Here is a 20,656-nt window from a genome sequence, read left to right as displayed (position 1 = left end):
CATACCAAGCTCATACATAAAATAAATGGCATTTGTCAATAAGCTTAATTATGAGCTACATCTACAGACACTTTTATTTAATCAGTTCTATAGCAGTCTGATAAAGCACTTGGTTATAAAGAGATTAAAATATTTGTCTATTCCAGCTAACTTTTTTCCAATCTTGGGTTTCCTGGGTGTTTTTGTTGAATCTTGACAGCATGAAAGGTCTTGGAGAATGTGTGTGCTAATGAATGTATAGTTTTTAGAAATGAATACATTTTTGAGTAATTATAAATTAGCATTAGAAAAATCCTCTTAAAGGATGCTTTCTGAATAGCACATCTCCATTATGACTGTGCCACATTTGCTTTGGGTAATAATCTTTTAATTGGGAATTCCAATAAACTGAGACCCGTTTATCTTTCTGAATCTTTATATCTGAGAAGGATATAGAGGTCACTGAATTTCTTGAAATGTCTCCTGTTTTCCTAAGTCACAAGCAGTGCTCTTCTGAAAGAGCAAGTGCAGTAATGAGATGCCTTCTTCCCAAAGAAGAGACTCTGTGGGGAAAACCAAATGTAACCATCCAATAGTTTATGAAGAATCATTTCTCCTCCAGGGTTACTATTTCATGTTTTCATTCTAATAGATCTTGTTAAACAATGAGGCAGGTAACTGTCCTTACTTTTAATGACTGGTTTGGAGAAAAGTGCTTCTGTTCATCAAGTTGAGTGCTTAATTATTGTTCCCTAGGCCATTTACAAATATGCCCTCAAACAGTCTATCAGTGGAAAGATTAATTGAAGTAATTTTGTTGTCTGGGGGAAACTTTAACTAATTTTGTTGTCTAAAGAGGATTTCAGAAACTCTTCTTGCTGTTCCCTGGTTTTATGAGCAGGCTCACAGGTAAGGTGTCATGGAGTCATATTGGGGTTGTCATGTGTGAAAACTTTTCCCAGCTCTAGGCAGTCTGTCACTGTTCCTAAAACTATATCTGTGCTTGGGAACTGATCCAAAACTCAGGTGTCAGACTTTCAGTCAATTCATGGCTTGTGTGTTGGCTTCCTGCTGTGTCTCAGAGGACCAAAAGAGCATCCACTTCTATGATCAATGGGCTGTGATATTAAGAGAGCATGAAGAGACAGTGATTTTTCTTTTAACAACTACCAAAAGTTGCTTCATTAAACCAACAGCAGTACAAAAATATCTGTTCAAGTAGGCAGTGCCTACCTGCTAAGAGGTTGACATCCAGAATAACGTTTTATGTTTGACGTATATTCTGCTTTTCATCAGTGCCTGTTGGCTTTATGAAGTGTTTATGAACTTCTCTGCTTTCTCTTGTGATGAAAATGTATTAACCTCTAGGCCAGAGCTCCTCAGTCACTACATCACATGCCAGGAGCAATAGAGAAGACAGAGAGAACTTAGAAAAAAAAAATTATTCTCCTTTCTTTGGTAGTGTGCAGAGGTCCTGGCCATACTTGTGCCCCTGTTTTGCTAAGCAACATACCACTGTATAACAGGAAGATAATTTCTTTTCTAGATATTACTATAAGATAAATCTAAACTTAACAGGTGGAGGCAACAGATTGAGAGACAAGTTTATGATATTATCACTATAATTAAAGTAAAAGCAGTGGTTCATTTATAGCAGCTGCTTAGTTGACTAGAACAGCCTACCCAGCTAAAGAAATGATGGTGTAGATGAGAATGCAGCTTCCAATAACCATAAAAAACCTGAAGAAGGCATCACAGTTACCATCTTGTCACTAATGTAAACTCATCCTCCCGTTTCTTTGCACTGGGTGATTTTCAGCAATTATTGCTCCTCTTCAAAATCTGATCCAGAAGAGTGGTTCTTGAGGTGGTCCCAGAGCATCTAATATTGTGAGATGTGGGTTTGCTCCTAACCTGTGTTACTGTTGGCACGGTTGGATTTTTTAAACTTCCTGCTGATATCTGTGGTTTTGTGGAGATTTTAAGGCCCAAATAATGAATTTTTAAAGAATTGTCCTTTCTTGGCCACACTCTGTAGAGTCTATAATTTTAAAAATTGGAGAAGCAAAGTGAGTTCACATAACTGTGGGACCAGGCTGGATAAGACCCTCATAAACACAAATGGAAGGTGAAGCTGACAGACATCCCTTCTATGTTTTGAAAATCTTGGTGATATGGTGCCTAATAGGAAAGAAAACCAAGCCCAATACACCAACAAATGTTACTACCAGTATATTTGAACTCTTTGACTTGCCTAGACTTGTTTACGTGTTACTTCTGAGAGGTGGTTTTACATTGAAATATCAGCCAGATGAAGAAAGTTGAGGTTATGTGGTTATAAAACCAGGAGCATCTTCAAGGGAAGTATCCCCTGTGAAAGAGTTTGGCATTAACCAGGTTTTCTTCTGATCATGCCAAAGCCTCAGTAAAGTTGATTTTGGTTTAGATTTCAAAAAGTCAGGTGTAGGTATCTCAGGCTGAGGAGCACATGGGCTGAGGTAGGTGAGGTCTGTAGTGCTCATTTACTGTTGTTGTTCTTCAGCAAAACTGTTGTGGTTCTGCAGTTCTTCTCAATGTGAAGTTATTCTATTTGGGGAAAAAGTTCCAAATAAAATTGGGAAGTTTGTCACTACAACAAGGTAATTGCTTTAGTCCTCAACTAGTTGATTTATATGTTTTCTCCAATCATTTGTTACGTATCATTAGTAACTGAAATACTTACCATAGCTCTTACTAAAATAGTGACAACCCTAGAACAGTGTAGAGGAGCTCGAGTTGCAGTGTATGCAGTCCTTAGGTTTTTGTGTTGCTTCAAAGAAGTGCTGCCATGTGCATCCACTGATGGGGAGTTGAAGAGGCTCCTGGCATCAGTCTATTCCAGCAGAGTCAGTGAATGTCCATTAATCATCATGGCCTGATCAGTCCTTGCAACTCCGCTGTGGTTTCCAGTGTTCCAAGCTGTACTTTTCTGCTCTGCAGGCAGAATACAGAGGTAGTTGTTCACCGAGAAGAACTCTTGGGAAAAGAAATACCTTGAGTTTTGAAATAACTTTTCAGAACAAGACTAGAGAAATTCCATATTCAGATAATTATTAGGAGGAATTTTTTGGAAAGGCAGCCTGCTTGGTTTTAAGTGACGTATCTTTAGCAACATACTAGTTTGCAATGTCAGCTTACAAGACCTATAGCATGTTGTCTTTGCTCAGCACATCTCATAGATTAATAATTAAAGTCAGATTTCAAGGGACAATGGGGCTTTGATATGCAGCTCCTCTGGGCTGCCTCCTCCCTTTCTCATTCGTTAGGAACCTTTGGAAAGAGAGAGAAAAAGGGAGATATTTTTATTGGGTTCTTGCTTTGCACAGTGAGAGGGTAGCTTTTTGAACTGCATTTACAAATTTATTTTTTCATTGGACTTGCTGATTGGATTAGCAATACTGCTGGCTGTGTTATTACCCCTGATTAAAGTCAGGGCACTGGGGATCTGACAAATGAATTCTGTCTGTAGCTCACCCAGCACATGCTGTTTAATCCTGTTGATTGCAAGGCTTACCAAAATTGTTTGGTCACAAAGCTAGTTCTGTAAGCCAGTGAGAAGTAATAAAGGTAAATAAAAGATGACTCAGGAGGAAATGAGTTTGCAAATGATCTGTCCTCCTACAGCCTCTATTGAAAGTCCAGAAAACCAGGGTGTTCAAAGTTACAGCTCTGGGTAACATTTCCCTGTCCATCCCTGTACTAATGCAGTATTGCTTCCTATGGTATATGTCACCTGAGTCCTTGTACAAAGGAGAGTTGGGTGTGAGTGCTCTGCCTGTGGAAAGGTACTCAGTGGCAACACAGAAGAAAGGCAGCAGGTAATTCCCTGTTTTCGAGTCTGTGTTCCTTGGACCTCAAATCTCTTAAATGTGGAGGAATGACTCTCTTGCTCCCATCAAAGACTCTTTTTGCTCCACAAAACTGAACAGAGTAATGACTCTTCACTAAGAGCATTAGTGGCAGACAAATTAGTAAGCAACTATTTTTAGTCATAATTATCTTTGAGGCTTGGTGGTGTCATTGTTCTCCAAATGCCTTATGTCTCCAGTTACCACTTCCTGCTGTGTTTATCAGGCAGCAGCCCTGCTTGTCTCTCACCACGTGCTCCAGCAATTGGGCAGACTGTAGACAGATCTAGTGGAGATGCTTCTGCTTTGCCAAGACTTTTGCTGTGCTGATCTGCTAGCCACTGCTCCTGGCTTCTCGTGCGCCTTTACCACAAGCATGGCTGGTTTGGCGGAGCTTTTCTGAGCTCTGGTTTGCCAACCCATGGGAGTTATGAGAACAAAATATAGGTTATAGTGGGGATGCAGGACTAAAACCTGTACCAAGTAGGTAGTTGCTGACAGTGCAAGTTGTGTAGGAGAAATGATGTATTTCATGACCTTACAAGAAAAAGTCTAGTCTTAAAATACCTTGCTGAAGTCTAGGAGGACATGATTAGGTTCACCTTGAAAGATGAATGTCTGGAGCACCTGCTGTTCTGCAACTGAAGGTTAGGACTGGTCCCTCCTGCATGGGATTGTTTGTGCTCCTGGGGTGAAAACCAGGATGCACAAATGAATGCTTGGGCTCTTGTTTTGTGTGCCTTGCTCAACAGTGCTGCTTTAAGAGGTGATGGTTGGCCTTGATGTTTCAGGTTTATTGCTTAATTCAGTACAGTAACATTGGAAATCTGCTGTTAGAAAACACTAAATTAGCTTTAGATTGTGGAAGGGGGTGTTATATATGAGACATGATAAATCAAAGTGCCTTTTAAGGGTGTAATTTGTACTGAATACTCTTGGAATGAGTTTTGTGGATTTGAAAGCTGAATATTATGATCTTAGTGTGGCAGAAATATATTTTAGTGAGAACTAATTCCTGAGTAAAAGTTATGTTTATGTCTACTCAGCCCCCCTCCTCTCCAAGGCAGCATGTGGCTTATTCTCATTCCAAATTTTACATGTGAGTAAAGTCTGAACAAGACATCCATGGGGTGTACTGCAGTTCAGAGTGACTCAGGACCCAATCCTGCTGAGATCCCCTTCTCGCTCTCAGCTTGTTGCTGTAACAGGTCTTGGAAAATCTCTGGGTATCCAAATAGAGGGCTGACACTTTTGAGTCTTAAATATTTGGACTTTCTATGAGAATCTGCTGCAAAGCTTCACCAGATTTGCGGTTGATGAGTCTGGGCCAGCAATCCCAGGAGAGCTTTCGCTGCAGCAGCTTCTCCTGGTACTTGGAGTTGTCGTGCTGCAGGGCATGGGCTCTTCTTCACTTTTGCATCACCGAGTGGGAGTTATGGGGAAGCTGATAGGAACGAGCTGCATTGGCTTCCCTTTGCACCTCTGCTTCATCAGCAGTTAACACATGGTTAATAATCCTGTAGTAATGAAGCAGGAGAGCAGGGAGCATCTCTACTCCCCTTAAGGTGGGGAGTAGTATTGGCCCAACAGGGTTGTTCTCACTGCTGACTTTAGGAGTTGGCATTTTCCATCCTCCCTACCTTGTTAAATGCCTTTTCCATTGCTTCTCCCTCATGTTTTGGGGGGCTTGGCTGCTGTATTTTTGTTAATAAACTGGAAATACACAGTGGCACTCAAATCTTGTTAAATGATGTTTGGGTTGCCTCGTAAAACAAGATAATTGTGCAATCACAGTATGGTTTAAACATCTGATTTGGATTTGAAACAAAAATGCTGTGTAATTGCTCTCTAAAACTTGTAACTCGCACATTAAATGGATATTATCAGGCAGATGTTCTTTTATTCACCAGCACACTCGCTATCTCTGGCTCTTAAGTAACAGGATAAGCGAAACATGCTCAATTAGCTCAATTGTCTGTGGCTAACCGTTATGACCAGCTTCTGGTTTCAAGGTATGGCTCTGTGATAACTCCTGATGATATTCTTATGCATGTGATGATGTTATAGCAGTGAACTGAGCCAGAGATATGGGGCATAAGACAATATGAATTCTGGGAGCATTGGCATGTACAGTTCCTCCTGAAAATTTGAGCATTTTATGTTAAGTAAGCTTAACTGCATCACTATGTGTAACAGCTCACACCTTGTGACAGAGTTACTTAGGTGGAAACCTTTAATCGAGACAGAAGAGATTGGAAAGTCTTAATTCTTTCAGGAGTAAAACTTCAAAACCTGGCTTGATATTTTTTGCTGACCCAAAAGTCAGCGCTGTCCTTTCTGTGTGCACTTTGTTCTGCCTTGCTTTCGCATCCATTTGCACTTTGAAGTCATTTTAGTAACTCTTCCTGGGATAGGGCCACAAACCTCCCAAGCAAACGTCATCTCTTCTACCAATCTGTGAGCAAATACCAAAGCAAACTTCATCTTCAAGTAGAGCGAGGGGGCTGTTGACAGGTCTCAAGGTGTTATCCTGACAATGTACAATTCCAGCTGGCCTCTTGAAATTTCCCTTCTGAAAGATTCTTGACAGTGGTGAGAAGTTCTCAGGGCTGTGGAGAGAGTAGTCAAAGATGACTGGAAAGAATCCATATTTTGTTTGCGACTTCTAGTGTGTGTTAGTGACTGTCCCCTTCTGCTGTGTGCTTGTCGCCAGGTCAAGTCTTCCTGTACATCATTCCACTATTAATTTTTTTCCTCTTCTGCTGAAATCCACTGTGCTGTCAGCAGTTTTGCAGGGTGCATCGATCTCTAGTCAAGCACATACTCGCTCTGCATCTAGCAGTCTCTTGCTTGTGGGCTGCTGCTTCTCTGTGCTCCTTTACTGGCTACTGTGCTCTCTGAGATATGTCCATCATCCCGTTAAGTGTGTTTGAAAGGCACTGATGATGCCTGGTGTTCTCCTAACAGAAACCCAGCCATAAATCTCTTCTCTCTAAAGAGATGCACAATATGGAACCGGAATCTTTCTTCCTTTCGTCCCACAGCTCAAAATTTTCCCTTTGAAACTTACCATGGTACAAAATATTGCAACATTAGGGGAAAAAAAAAAAAAACAGAAAGGAATTTTACAACTGAAGTTTGGAAGGCTTGGTGCAGACAGTCCAAGAGTGACTGTAGTTTTTAAAGCTTTGTTATTTCAGGTCTTGTTAACAGTTAGATGGGAAGGCACAGGGTGAGGCAGAAATCACTTTTAAAGGTAGCGTGATGAGTGTAAATACAGTCTGGTTCTGTGTCAAACAAAAAAGCCTCATCTTGGAAGAAGGGAAAGGCATAGAGACAGTAGGTGATGGGCTTTGGGCACCTTTAAACCCCAAACTTTATTCTTGTTGCTCTTTCATGTCGCATTATCCAGCTAAAATCTCAATTGGGATATTTAATTTGTCTAGCTAAATTTCCCTGGAGGATTCAAATTAGACTCTGCCCCCTCCCCCCCCCCCCCAGCCCCAGCTCTCTGTTGGTGATTGCTGGCAGGTTTCTCTTTCTATCCCTTTGTCACTAATGCAAAAGGAAATGAATATCCTCCAACAAAGTCTTTTTACTGCCTGGATGGGACCATCTTCTTTCAAGTTAATTTTCTTTGTTGTATGTCAGCTCCTAAAGGCATCATACACGATCTTAAAAAATAGGGAGGCAGATATGGTGACTGAAGTCTGCATTACTCATCAGTCTAAATAAAACACCCTCCCGAGCTGTAACGAAGAGTTGCTGTAGAGGCAGTGAAGCAGCATAAAGTGGACACAGGCATCTCTGTCTTCTGCAGGACCGAGAGCTGCCAGGATTATTCCTTTCTCCAGGAGAACTAAAAAAATCTTGTTGTTGAATGAATTAATTACTTAGGAGAAGGAAATTTAGGTCTTAAAGAGATTAAAATAATAACCACCACATAAGGAAGCACTTTCTGATTGTAGTACTGTAGTACTGATCATACTTAAAAGAATTTATGGGATGAATTTTTTTCTCTCAATTTATTTTTAAATTATCTGCAAAGAGTCTACTAAAATTGGTTTGGAAGACTAAAACAACGAGCAGGTCTTGGGGTGCAGCATCAGGCAGTAAAGGGCATGTGGCTTGTATAGTTGACACTGAGAATCCATGTGCACTCATCCTGAAATACTGTTAAATAAACTTAAAGTTGCCTCATGATAAAAATTCTCCTTAGACTCTCTTCATCCTTCAGGAGGAAGAAAAACACCATGGTATTTGATGCATCTAGAGGGTACCCAGGTACCCAGATCTAGCCTGGATTAAAAGAAATTAGGGATAAACACAGGTTTATTTCAGATCAAAACTGAAGTTTCTGTGGCCCATTTAGGCATCTGCCCTAGCTGTGTGGGGCACGTTTGCTAAAGAAAGCTGGTGGAGGGGGTCAGACTCATGGTCCTCATGAACCTGGAAGGGATCTTGGACACAGGCTGTAAGGGGGCGATGGAAAAACAGCTCTTCCTTAGAGGACTTTTTTAAAAAGCCTGTGCGCTGCTTCTGACCTAAAGAAGGGATTTAACCTTTCTAGCAAATTCAGGTCTATTTGGCAGTGAAAACTGGCCAGCTTTTAAAAGTCTCAGTCTCTTTATGCGCTGTCATAAAAGCATTGCTCCCGGGGGTAGAAGGTGAGGGCTGCGGAGGCCTCTCCCCGTGTGCGGGCTGCCCTTGGGCGCAAGGAGCGGCGGCTGGTTTCCCCTAACATTCCTCAGTGGCAGGAGATGAATCTCTCTGAAGCTTACTGCCTGAGTCAGGCTGCAGAGCAGAGGGGGGCAGTTATGAATCCGTAGCAGCTGGAGGACTAGATAATTTTGCAGCTAATTTTTCTGCTGTTTTTAATGCCTGATTGATTGCCTTATAAAGAGCTTAGAATTCAAGTTTAGTTTAACCCACACTGCTACTTTCTGTAATGAAACTGGCTTCCTTTGGTGGGGAGACAGAAGCGAGGGGGGTTGAGTACAGGACCTCAGACATGTGAAGTTCCTATAAGCTATCCTGGGCTCTTGGGGCTTTCCAAAACACCGAGGGTTTGAGCTTGGAAACTGAATACCTGCTACATTGAGCATTATTCTCCTGCTTAGTGGTCCCTCCCCGTGAGCATACTTTGGGAGGAGGCAGGGATGAGAACAGAAGGAAACTGGAGTAGTGTCATAACACAAAATGAAAATCACCCCCCTTCAGTCAATTGATGTTCAATATTTTAAGATGAAGTATACTTAAATAATGTTGTGGTACATCCCTAATCCAACTGGTAGTGTTTGTGGTTTTAAACTGTAAGTAATTAAGACTTGGCCATAGATTATCCTAAAATACAAATTTTAATCTAAAAAGGTTCTTGAAAGCTGGGTGTTTTGAGGTGTTTTCCTTACTTCTGTTGTTTGGGTCTTTGGCAATATCTGTTTGCTGCTCGGTATCCTGCACGCACCAGAGACAGAGCAGCCAACCCTTTACAGGCTTAAAAATCTTTTATACTGTGTATTTTACTTACAACTATGTTTTTAGATGTGATAGAGAAAGAATTAGATTTGGCAAAATGGAACTTCATGGTATGTATCAGTATCCAAAACTCTTGTAGCCTGAAGCTTCTGCTAACCTGTTAATAAGAATATGAAGGATTGAGGAAATAGATTTGGTAGTCATATTGTGTGCCTTGATAAGAGAGTTACAGTAATGAGGGCTGACGGAGATTCATTGATCTTAGAAAAGGTAGGAGAATAGCTAATTATTTAATTACAGAGAAGATTAAACCACACAAGGAAAATGAGGTGGAATGAGATCGGATCTCATGGGAATGTGGTGTTATGGAGGAATACAGTGTCCCTCTTGGAGGTTGGAAGGGGGCAACCAGCAGCTGGTGTTGGCTAGAGAAGATAGATGTGAAATACTAATAGAAATGGGGATTTAAGGCCTGAGAGAACTTGAAAACATAACTCCTATGAGAGTTTCTAAGACTTAAAGGTGATAGACAATTCAGAACGTGGGGTACACAGCTGTCTGTCTGCAGCCAGTGAAGGTGAGGAATTTGAGACTTCACTGTAGGTAGAAGAGTAAGAAGGAAAGTTTCCTCAACAAGGAAACATTCAGCAGCAGGTGAAAGGCTGAAATGAGGCCATGTGAGATGGTGTGGTGTGTGTGCTCACTGGGGTAGCACTTCTCCCCATATGCCATGAGCCCAAGGGCCATTCATCTTCCCTGTTCCTCCATAAAATGGAAGGAGCTTTGTTTCCTGCAGGAGAGAGCACTGATGGTAAATTCGTTGCAACCTAAGAAATTCCCATCAAATAATGCAGACCTAGGACTGCAAAAAAGCTCTTGGGTCACTGACAGAATTTCCAGCTAGCATGAGCAGATGTGTCTTATTAATCCCTCTATAAACTTGTTAAACAATTGCTTTAAAAGCCTTATGTTCTAGTGTTTGTATCTTTGTTTCAGATCTTACTGTCATTAAATATTTTTTCAGTGCCGTTGTTGTTGAACCATCTGGCAGTGAATGGAGATCTCTAGTTTTTCCAAGGTTTTCCTCATCTCTTCCTGTTGGGTTTTGGTTTCCTGGTTTAGTACCAGAACATAAATCCAAAAAAATGAAGAGTTGAGGGGCTAAAGCACTATTAATTATTTTATGACCCATATACTGGCAGCTTTCACTTGAAACAGAGACTGAAGCTTCACTGCTGTGATGGAAACTTTGCTTTCTCATCTTGTTTAGTTAAAACAAACACTTCAGAGCACAAAATATTGTAGATCTTGGACTTTGTGTGAAGCTTATGCTTTTTTTTGAGAACTCAGCTGAAAAAAATCTGAAAAGAAAGAGGGGATGAAATCTGTTCTTTTCCATGCCAAGTTCATCTGCCTTTGTGCCAACAGGAACACTTTTTTCTGTGTAGAGTTGGCCACGAAGGAAAACATTTTGAGAAAGTGTGTGTGGGGGGGGACACCTCTCTGATACCTGTGGAAAGCTTTGTGAAATTGCTGTTCCCTTGTAGAACTGGACAAATAGTTTGAGCATCCCACTTAAACGTACTGCTCTCCACAATCAAATTAAAAATTTTAAGTGTCAACTCATGGCAACACAAGCCATGGCAGAGCATGTACTGGAGACTGATCAGCTTGTGTGCAGCACTGGGTGATGACTGGGGAATAAAGTTATGTAGTAAATCTGGCAAGGGGAGAAGCAGGAGAGATGAATTCTGTGACTTCATTTTAGAAGAAAAGCAGATGATTGTTAGCAGGAATATCAAATGTAAGCGCTGTAACACTCAGGAAAGAAGAAAGGGATAGAGGGCAAACCAAGTTGTGTTTGAAGATGGTGATTTTCTTTGCTATGTTATTTGTAAATGAAATTTTAGACATACTGCTGTAGGGCAAGTGTAAAATACTGAAGAATAATACAGGCAAAAGTCCTGATTGTGTTGTGTGACATGGATGGGCACAAGGGATAACTTTTTATGTTGAGTTTCTATACTTCACTTTTTTCTTTCTTGTATGCAGTTAAACCAGAGCACACTACTTCTGGTTTTCAGAAAGCAGGCTCGTGGCATTAATTAAACACTCCTTGCTACTTTATCAAATGTGCTGTGGCCAAAATGCAGAAGACAGCTGCCTTTGTTGCTGCATGTTAAAGCCCATTGTATTTGCTCAGGGAAAGATGAGCTACAAGAGAAGTTTGCTAACTTCTTTTCTCCAGATTCAGAATTGAGTGCAGTTCTTTCCCCTCTCCTTACCTTCTGGTTCAAGACAAAGAAGAAATGGCTGGTGTACTCTTTCTGTTTCTCATCTCCTCTTTTAATTGGCTATTTTATTTACACTTGCTTTTTGCTCTGGCTAGCAAAGGTCACACTCCTCTGTTAGCTGTGTGACACTTTTAAAATGCCTTCATTTCTGTAATAAGTCATAAATGTCAACTTGAATGCAGGATAAAGTCCTTTTGTTGTCCTTCTGTATTTGCATGTTGGTCTTTTGTGGACTGAAATTACACTCTCAATTTTCTTACAAGGTCAACATATGACCCCGATTTCCACCTTGGTTTGAATTGCAACTCCAGCAGTTCCTGCTGGCGTTAGATGTATCTGCTTCCCCTCCAACAGCTGTAAGAATGGAGAAGTCAACTGAACATAATATCAAGTTCTGTGGATGCTGCTCTCTTTTTTTTTCAGGCCAGTTTGAATGGCTTTCCAGACAAACATTTCTATACTAAGCATTTGTATGTGGTTTCTATCGGTGTATCACATTTTTTGCTTACATTTGTATTTTGTTTTGAAATATTTGAGGCAGAATTGGGTCCAAGGGGAACAGCGCAAAAAAAATGAAGTGTTTTTGTGCTGAAGGCTGCATCTGTTGGTTGAGCATCCTGTCTCCCACTCTGCTTTTGGATCCTCTCCTCACAAGTAACACACAGGCTGATACCAGACTTCCAAGAAAGTCTTGGTATGAGGCACACAGCCTCCGCCCCGGAGCTGTGGTGTGTACAGCTGCACTGATCCTCAGTATTTAGCAAAATGATCAATGTGAAAGAAGAGACATCCCTGTGGCAGCTGCTGCTGTTCTGGGTTTGTGGCCAGGATGGCAGCAGAAGTGCACATCAGCATCCTTGGTGCCATACGGCTTGAGACTGTTGTGTCGCACACCATGTGGAAGATGAGAGAGAATAATTTCAGCTGAGTATTTTGGGAAGGCTGCTTGGTATTTTAGGTGCCTCTATCTCCTCGTATTGACCCTTTCTCAGTGGTGTATCTGCTTAGTTAAATCTTGTCAGCGTGAGAGTGTGCAACACATACTTTTCCTTATATCGGATTAATTAGTCGGGTGAGAATATTACTCAGACAATAAATTTTACCCTATGCCTTCCCCTCCCCACCCCTCCTTCCTGTTGTGAGCAGGCTTTACATCCTGACATTCCCTTTAAGCATCTTTACAAACGACTGAATTAACTTTCTTTTGTGACTCATATCCTGCAGATTAGATGAGATTGGTGTTGGTGATGGTGCTGATTTTAAGCTAGTGACTTGTATTTCATATCAAATTCTCCATTTTAAATGCAAACAAATGTGTCCTGCCAAAAGGAAAACAAAGCATGTTAAGCAAAGACCCAGGCACACAGGGCTTGACTGATGTTAAGATGCTATTTCCCCCCCCTCCTCTGTGAACTCTTGTCAAATTCTAGAATTCATGAAAGCAAAAAAAAAAGAGCCTTGATTCACTTTGTGTGCCCTTGGGGAATATATAGATGGCAAAAAGATTTAAAATTCTGATCCAGCAGCTTCAAAAAAGTGGCATCTGAAATAAATTATTTTTGCTGTGTAGCAGCAAGTGAACTCTTACACTGAAATTATTCCGTTTGAACTTCAGCATGGTGTGCAACACCACTGGCTCCAGCCATACGGCACCAAGCAAACGCCGGTGTCTCTGCTGTAGCCTTTCTGGCTCAGATTTGTCCCAACAGCTGTCAGACTGCTGTCTCTCCTTTTGTATTGATCGTTTGACTGGAAAAATAAAAGATAATTAAGTCTGATACTTAATAGGGAGTTGTTTGGGTTTCGTTTTTTTTTTGTTTGAAAAATGTGAAACCTGGAAGGGATTCCTGGTGGGAATCTCCTGGAGATTGTGTATTTCACTTAAGTGTGAATTTGCCTCATAAATCTTAACAGTTCTGTTCAGTATTAAATGAATTCAGTGTCAGCAAATTTTAAAACTATGTCTGAAGTGTCTAATGAATTTATAAGCCACTGGAGAAGATAGGATGCTTTGCTTGCAGCATGGAGCTTAATTTGATATTCAAGGTCAGCACATCAAACTTCTTAATCAAGACCATAATGAGGAAAACATTTCTACTCAAGCAAAGGAGCAGAAAATAGGAGCAGCACAAGAATGAGCATTTCTGCACCTGATTAATGTGTTCTTGTTTTTTAGCCTCCTGTCAGAGTTGAACCAAAACTCTTTTATTAAACTAGTGCATTAAAATGTAAAAAAATTACCTTAGTTTCCCAGGGATTCGTAAATGGATGTGAAACCGCATCATTCTGTTTTATTAGCAAGGTGACAATGTTCCAGTGCCCTACATTGCAACTGGGAAATCTGAAGCCTTCAAGATGTAACGCATTAAATGTCCTCTTAAATTGTTCCACACCAGAAGTGAAGCATGAGGAAAGAACTTGAACGCTTTGCAAAGGAACTGGGAGCTTCTCTGGAGAATTAGCAAAGGTATTCTGTTTGTATTAGCAAATGAAGATAAGAACTGCTCAGTTCTTTAGCAGCGGAGCTAAAATCTCTGTCCTTGGGGCCATCTTTTCAATGGAAAAGCAGCCTGATGCTTTAATAATTTTATTTGTTCAGTTGATACCAGGAATTGTTTCTGTCTTCGCTAACTGATGACCAGGGCTTGAAGCAGTAGTGTTGTAGTATAGCTGCTTTTTCTGAGCGCTTTAGGCATTTGACCTTCACGTTGCCCTTCAGCTGGGTGGTTTTGGCTCTGTATCCGCCGACTACAGAAGCGGAGTTTCCAAAATTATTTCAGTCTGAGATACTGTCAATATGTCATCAACTACAGCCCTACTGGGGAGTTTTAAAATTCTTTCCAACACATAATGGATATATCTGTTTAAACAGCTCTTAAAATTCTGAGGAGATAGACAAATCCGGCAGAAAAATCAATAGCGGGTTGCTGGCGGCTCTATTATTTATTAATTTCAATGCAACCCAGTGTACTGCTAGGTGAGTATCGAAAGCCAGGGGTTTTTTTAGTACATTATAAAGATAATATCTTAAGGGGAAGGGGGCTAATTTGAAAGTCTCTTGTCAGATAAGTATCTCCAGAAGGTCCATCAACTGAACTCCCTTCCTTTGGAAGGTTGAGCTCCATTTGTGGCAGGTAGTGCCAAACACGGGCATGTAGACTGATGGATGTGTGGATTTCTGTAGAGATACCTTTCTTCATAGTGGTGTTTTTTGGGTTTTTTTTTTCCCCTGAAATGATTGTTTAGGATATATAGCCTTAGTGTGATCCTTGTGTCAGTGCTGTTCTGTAATCTTTCAAGGAAATGAAGTGAAAAGTCTGATACATAGAAAAATTTCCTTTCATTTATTGGGCTATCTGATGTCTCGTAAATACAGATTTAAGAAAAAGCTGCTTCAGTAAGTATATTTATATTAAGAATAAGTCTATTTTCTCCCAGCACAAGCCATTATTGCTCAGCATGGGTGTCTGCTCTAAATTGGCAATAGCTTGGGGCAGCTATTAAATGGTAAATCGTGATTATGAAGATATTAAAGCAAAGCGTTATCCTGAAAATAAGTATGCAACAATGACACCTTCATACTTGCAGATCTACTTCCTGCATGTATTTACAGTTCAACCTGCTGATGGGAGAAACCAAAATAGAGTCTGTTTGCCCATAGCTCTGCAGTTAAGTGTGCTCCTGGAAATGAGAGTTGGGCTTTTCTTGGGGCTAAGTAAATGCACCCATGCTTGTTAGGAAAGCTTTGATGGTAGGATTGTCATGGCCAGTAACGCGTTCAGCAAGGAAAAATGAAAATCAGGGGTTTTACATTGAGAAGGAAATTTCTAGGCTGATGGAAGTCAATGGGAGGGAGCCAATAAGCTGATCAAGATAAATCTGAAGATCTCCTGGGCATCTCCAAGAGCACCGTATTTATAAAGAGAAATAGCATTTCAATGCTCAAAAAATTACTTCTAGCAGGGAAGTACACTTCTTTGCTGCAAAAATGTATGATTGTAGGGGAAAATGGTCCTTCTGTGTTAGTGATTTTTTTTTTCTTTCCCAAATGCAAAATGCAAATCTGAATTGCGGAGAATTTTGTGTGCAGCTCAGTCAGCAGTATGCAGGGCTAGAAAGGAGAACTAAGCCTTGAACTAAAAACTTGATCCTTTGATGTATTCCTAGGAACCATGCCAGTGTGCTGAGGCAGGGCAGAATGGGACCTTCTGGGGCTGCAGTGGCTAAGCAAAGTGCCTGCTCTGTGAGAATTTAGGGTTGCTAGATCAGCCTGTGTAATCAGGTGCAATTTTCTGCTGCCATAGGCAAGCCATGCCACCGAGGTCCTTATGTATTTTTGTTTTCAGACTACTGCACACTTTCCTTCTCCCCATTCCCATTTGGTGAAGATGTGACTGGAGAGCAGGACTTGCCTTCCGTCCTTCTGCCCGGCCACTACACAGTTCCCTTTTCTAGCTGTCTGGAGCTTCCCGAGAAGCTTCCCAAGTATCAGTGTGCTTCTTGCTTCCAATACAACCTAGCGAAGCATGCACCTGAACCTGCCCTGGGCAATGCAAAACTTCCATCTTTTTGTTTAAATTAATAAAGTAAGGTAGCCAAGGCTGCTGAAAGCAGCTCAAGGTGCATGTACATCTCTCATGGCTGGTGTTAACCTCCTGAGCCAGCACGCTTGCTGTGAACTCTGGTTTGGATTTCACCTAAGTTGCTGGGAGGTGCCTATTGGTGTTCATAAACTGGTGACCAATTATTTACATATCTTTTTTAAAATGTGGGTTGTTTTTTTTTTGTTTCTGTGAAGTATCAGCTTTCACAGTGAGTTTTGCATCCCTACGCTGGTTGTGATTCAAGCCTTATAGTTCTCTCACTGTATTATGGAAACTACTTGTCACAGGTACAGAAGTGATAACTTGCTATTTAGCAGCAGTAAGATTGTTAAAAGATCGTTAAATTACTGTTTTTCAAACAATTGAATACTGGAATTATCCAGCTGTTGCCCTCTTGCAACCTTTGTCTTATACCATCACCTTCCTTCTGTGTATTGACAGTGAAAACAAATTTTAGAGAGCTTTAGATGGTCAATATAACCAGACTGAAGCTTTATATGATAAAACCATAGAGCAAATTTTTGAGACTGTAATTTCAAAGAAACTGCTCACAAGGTTTCTGTTTATACAATTTCAATGTTACTTTGTTCTTGCTTTGCCTGCCGTGCTTGATGCTTTAATGTGTAATGTGGGTATGAATTCCATTTGTAGAGTTTTATGGACTTTGTAGGTACTGCAGTATATGATACAGAAGTAGTCTAAACTGTCTAAAACCAACTTAAGCTGATCCTAAATGGTCTAGTCAAAGTCAACCGCCAGTACAGTGACAATGGCTTCACTGTCATTTAAAATACAAACATAAGCAGTGAGTAACAGTAGTTTCTAGGATGAGATTTGGAGTTAAAATCTCGGGAGTTGTTTTCTAGTATGAGTCTTCATGATCTATTTATGTGTTTCTATATGTAAAATTGTCTTGGAATAATATATGAAGTAGGCCAAGTTTGGTCAAGGAAGTATCTTGGTAAAACTCAGTAAAAGGCAGAAAGCAATGCATGAGAAATAAGCCTTGATCTGCTTACAGCTTTCGTACAGAGAGGCTGCTGGGGTGTGGATTTTGGGAAAATGAAGTGGGTATTTGAGAGAAGGTGTGCTCTACAAAGGCAGGAAATCTCCTCCTAGTATTTCCTCCTCCTCATTTAACAGTACTATGCAGGTGTTGTGGGGGTTTTTGTTTTAAATGTTAGGTGGATTTGCCAAGTGGACTGTGTAGTTGTAAGTCTATAGTGCAGTCTCTTTTATTTGGAATCTCAGTTTACAACAGTAAGTAATTTCTGAAAGTGGGATTCGAATGATGGAAAAAGATGCTAATATATTTGAGCATGCAAATATTGTGTTGTAGCTTATGGTATCAGAATACGTGTTAAATACGCTTTTATCATCCTCTTCAATAGAAAAGTCATTGTTATCTAAAATATACTACTACTTTTGTTGAAGACAGAACTTAAATTTAAGTCCTTTTTCATTTTCAATAATTTATTACATATAAATCTTTGCTTATAACATCATGAAACCTTCAGGCTGGAGGCATTGTTAGAAGAAGAATTATAGAAGGCAATCACTTTTTATGTCCTCCTAATAAATGGAGCCAGGCCAGGTAAGGGTATAAAGAAGTCAATGCATAAGAAGTAAAGATGTGAAGCCAGCAGGTTGTGTTTGTGTTCCAATCTGAGTAAGAAACAGTTCACAGATGAAGTCAGTTTGTGTGTGTCTGGGTATCCAATAAATTCAGGGAAAGAAAAATCCTTATCCTGGAAGAGTTCTTACTACTTCCTTTAAAGTATCCCAAGTAGGATGTGTGTCAGGTGGCGATGTTCCAGTGCAATGGGTTATTTTATGTTTCAGATATGTAAATGCCTCTTTGAAGTCTCCTGGAGACTCGGTTCAACCCACAGTTGAATTGTGGGTGTAACTTTTCACCAGTTGTGCTTAAAATTGTGTTGACTGTATGAAGCCAGTCTTCCTCATACAAATCAGCGCAGAGAGGCGGTTTTCACACTCAGTCTTGCTACACTGATGCCAGCTGCAGCTTTTACAACTCCATTACCACTGAGTCACTAAGGTGGGGATTGCAGGAAGAGCAGGCAAGGTTGCTGAGGTTTTCTTGTTGTTAATACCACTCTGGTCTGTCCCTGGTGTACATGCTGCTGATGCTGTGTCCATTCAACTGTCCCACCAGTGTGTCCTGTGGCTCAACCACAGCTTCTGCTCCGTATTGGGTGTGACAACAGAAATCTGGCTTTGGTTTGAATGGGAAGGAAAGGAGTCTAAAAATTCATGATTCTTAGTGAATTCTTTGTTGTTTCTAGTGGAAATGATGGTTTCGAGGATATTGCATTTCCTGTGACAAGAGTGTTTGTGTATGCCGAAGAGAGAGGGCATCAGGGACAGCATCTGCAGAGATGCAGTTAGTATCTGTGAGGAGAGTTCAAGGCTCATGGTGCTCAGGTCTGGCAACAGCACAGAAAACCCCCAAATAAATGTTTTATTTGAATCCTCCTGTCTTGTAAAGTGGTAGAAAAACCTTACAGTTGTACCAAATTGAAGAACTGTTAGACTGAAACAATGCGAGCAGTTGTTTCTTTGTCCTTCCCCAGTGTCAGCCCCACAAATTGTGCCAGGGGTGCCTGACCTGTCCCCCACGCTGGGACTGTGCTCAGTCTGAGACTCTACCTGGAGAGAAAGATTAATGTGTCAGTGCTGGCTTAAATTGTCAAGCAGGTAATATTTCTTTTTTTTTTTTCTGAAAAAAGTAATTACTAGTGAAGTAAAGGATGGGTTCAGGCATCCAGAGGTTTCAAATGACATGAAGTATTTGGTGCTACTATTATAGGAGGTGATTTATCCCAGTGGATCCAGAAGGCTGGTGCAATGAAAATATTTCTGGTTGCTGTTACCGCTTACCATGCATAAAATCCCTGAAAGAGAAATAGCTGAACCATCCCAAAGAGTAATACTGGAAAGACACCCAGTAAGTGTGGTTCCTTGCGGTTTATGTATTCGTTGTTTCATTCTTGTTTGGTTTTTCCCCTCTGTTGAAAATTCTGTTAGGCTACAAATAATATCTAGTGCTGGAAAAGAAAAAACACCCCAATTTTCACTCAGTTGTTAGACCTGTAAACCACAGACTTGTAATTGAAGTGAACGCAAGGTTATTTGGCTGATTACCCATTTCCACAATGATGGGTTTCCTTGTCGTGTGTGAAAACTAAATGATAATGTTTAAGTCACGACTGCACCTTGGCAGCCTTTGAATTCGGATGAGCAGAGCTTTCCTTACGGTGATATCAGAGCCTCATAGTGTAAAGCAGTAATTGATGTGCCTGATCCGCGAGTGAACTCTGCAAGGTGTAAGATGAATAGCAATGAAATTGCAAAAGCTACAGTAATGAGGCAGGCTGTATTTTAGTCTGTTTTACTAGACGTGCACAGCTGCAGATTACACTGACTCAATGCTATGCTGCATAGCACAGGGCATCCTAATGTAAACTCGCTGCTTTAGTTTGATTTCAAACAGACCTCTGAATTGTTAAGTGTTCTGGGGCAGAGATCTCATTGGAAGTGTGAGTTCTCTTGTATGTATGTTGTGCTAAAAGTGGAAATTTTTCTTTTCATAGGTTTTCCTTCTAAGCAAAACCCTGTGCTATTCGGTCTGTCCTTTCTTACTGAGTTGCAGGGTGATTTCTTGTACGTAACAAAACAGGGACTTTACTCAAGTTCTTAAAAGATAGAACAGTTTCCTTCTCTGAAGTAATCCTTAAACTAATACAAGTGTAACCTGTTACACCATTGTTCAGCAGTAATACATTCGTTCCTGAAATTGGCTGCAGTGTTTCATCTATCAAACTAGAGCTCTACAAACTAGCTTGTCTTAAACTGCAGCTTTGAGGTGTCAGCCTCAGAATTTCGCATTCAATTATTCTATTCCCTAAGTAATATATTGCAGATTTGAAGTAACAATTTTGCTTATGTCTTGACATAAACCACTTCACTTGAGCAGCACCTTCCCTTGGTGGTAACTGCTGGGAGGCTTCCTGGTTCCCTTGCACTCCAGGAGGTGCCTTCCAGCTGTCTCTGCATCAGCAGTGCTGGCATGTACCTGATAGTTTGTCATTACAGTCTGGTAATTGGGGTGCTGTGGTGGGATATTGTGGAAAACCACCGAGTTGCACAGGCTGTATTGAACAGGACTTCATCTTCTGGCTTTATCAAGTCTTGTTGGTGAAATCGCATGTGAAGCCACAATGTGAAAGCAGAAAGTTGAGAAGGATTTAACAAAGCTGTTTGCAGGTAAACCAGCCAAGGCCAGGTCTGTATGCATGGCGGTTGCTACCACCAAGCAACAGTTTGAATAGAGCTTTGGCAATAGAAGCAAATTGTGTATTTCATCCCTAGTTTGTTTTGTTTCTCCGTGTCCTCT

General features: G+C 40.7%; 1 protein-coding gene across 1 annotated transcript in view; it reads left to right on the top strand.

Moving 5' to 3' along the window:
• Nucleotides 1–20,656, top strand: part of LOC311194588 (uncharacterized protein) — a gene marked incomplete at both ends in the record, with an annotated part of 195,044 nt that overhangs the window by 54,957 nt on the left and 119,431 nt on the right. The gene's annotated exons all lie outside the window — the stretch shown is intronic.

The sequence above is a fragment of the Gallinula chloropus genome, assembly GCF_964237585.1.
Source record: "Gallinula chloropus genome assembly, chromosome: 8".
NCBI lineage: Eukaryota > Metazoa > Chordata > Aves > Gruiformes > Rallidae > Gallinula > Gallinula chloropus.
Note: the sequence above shows the minus strand (reverse complement) of the source record. Positions and strands in the feature narration are given on the sequence as shown.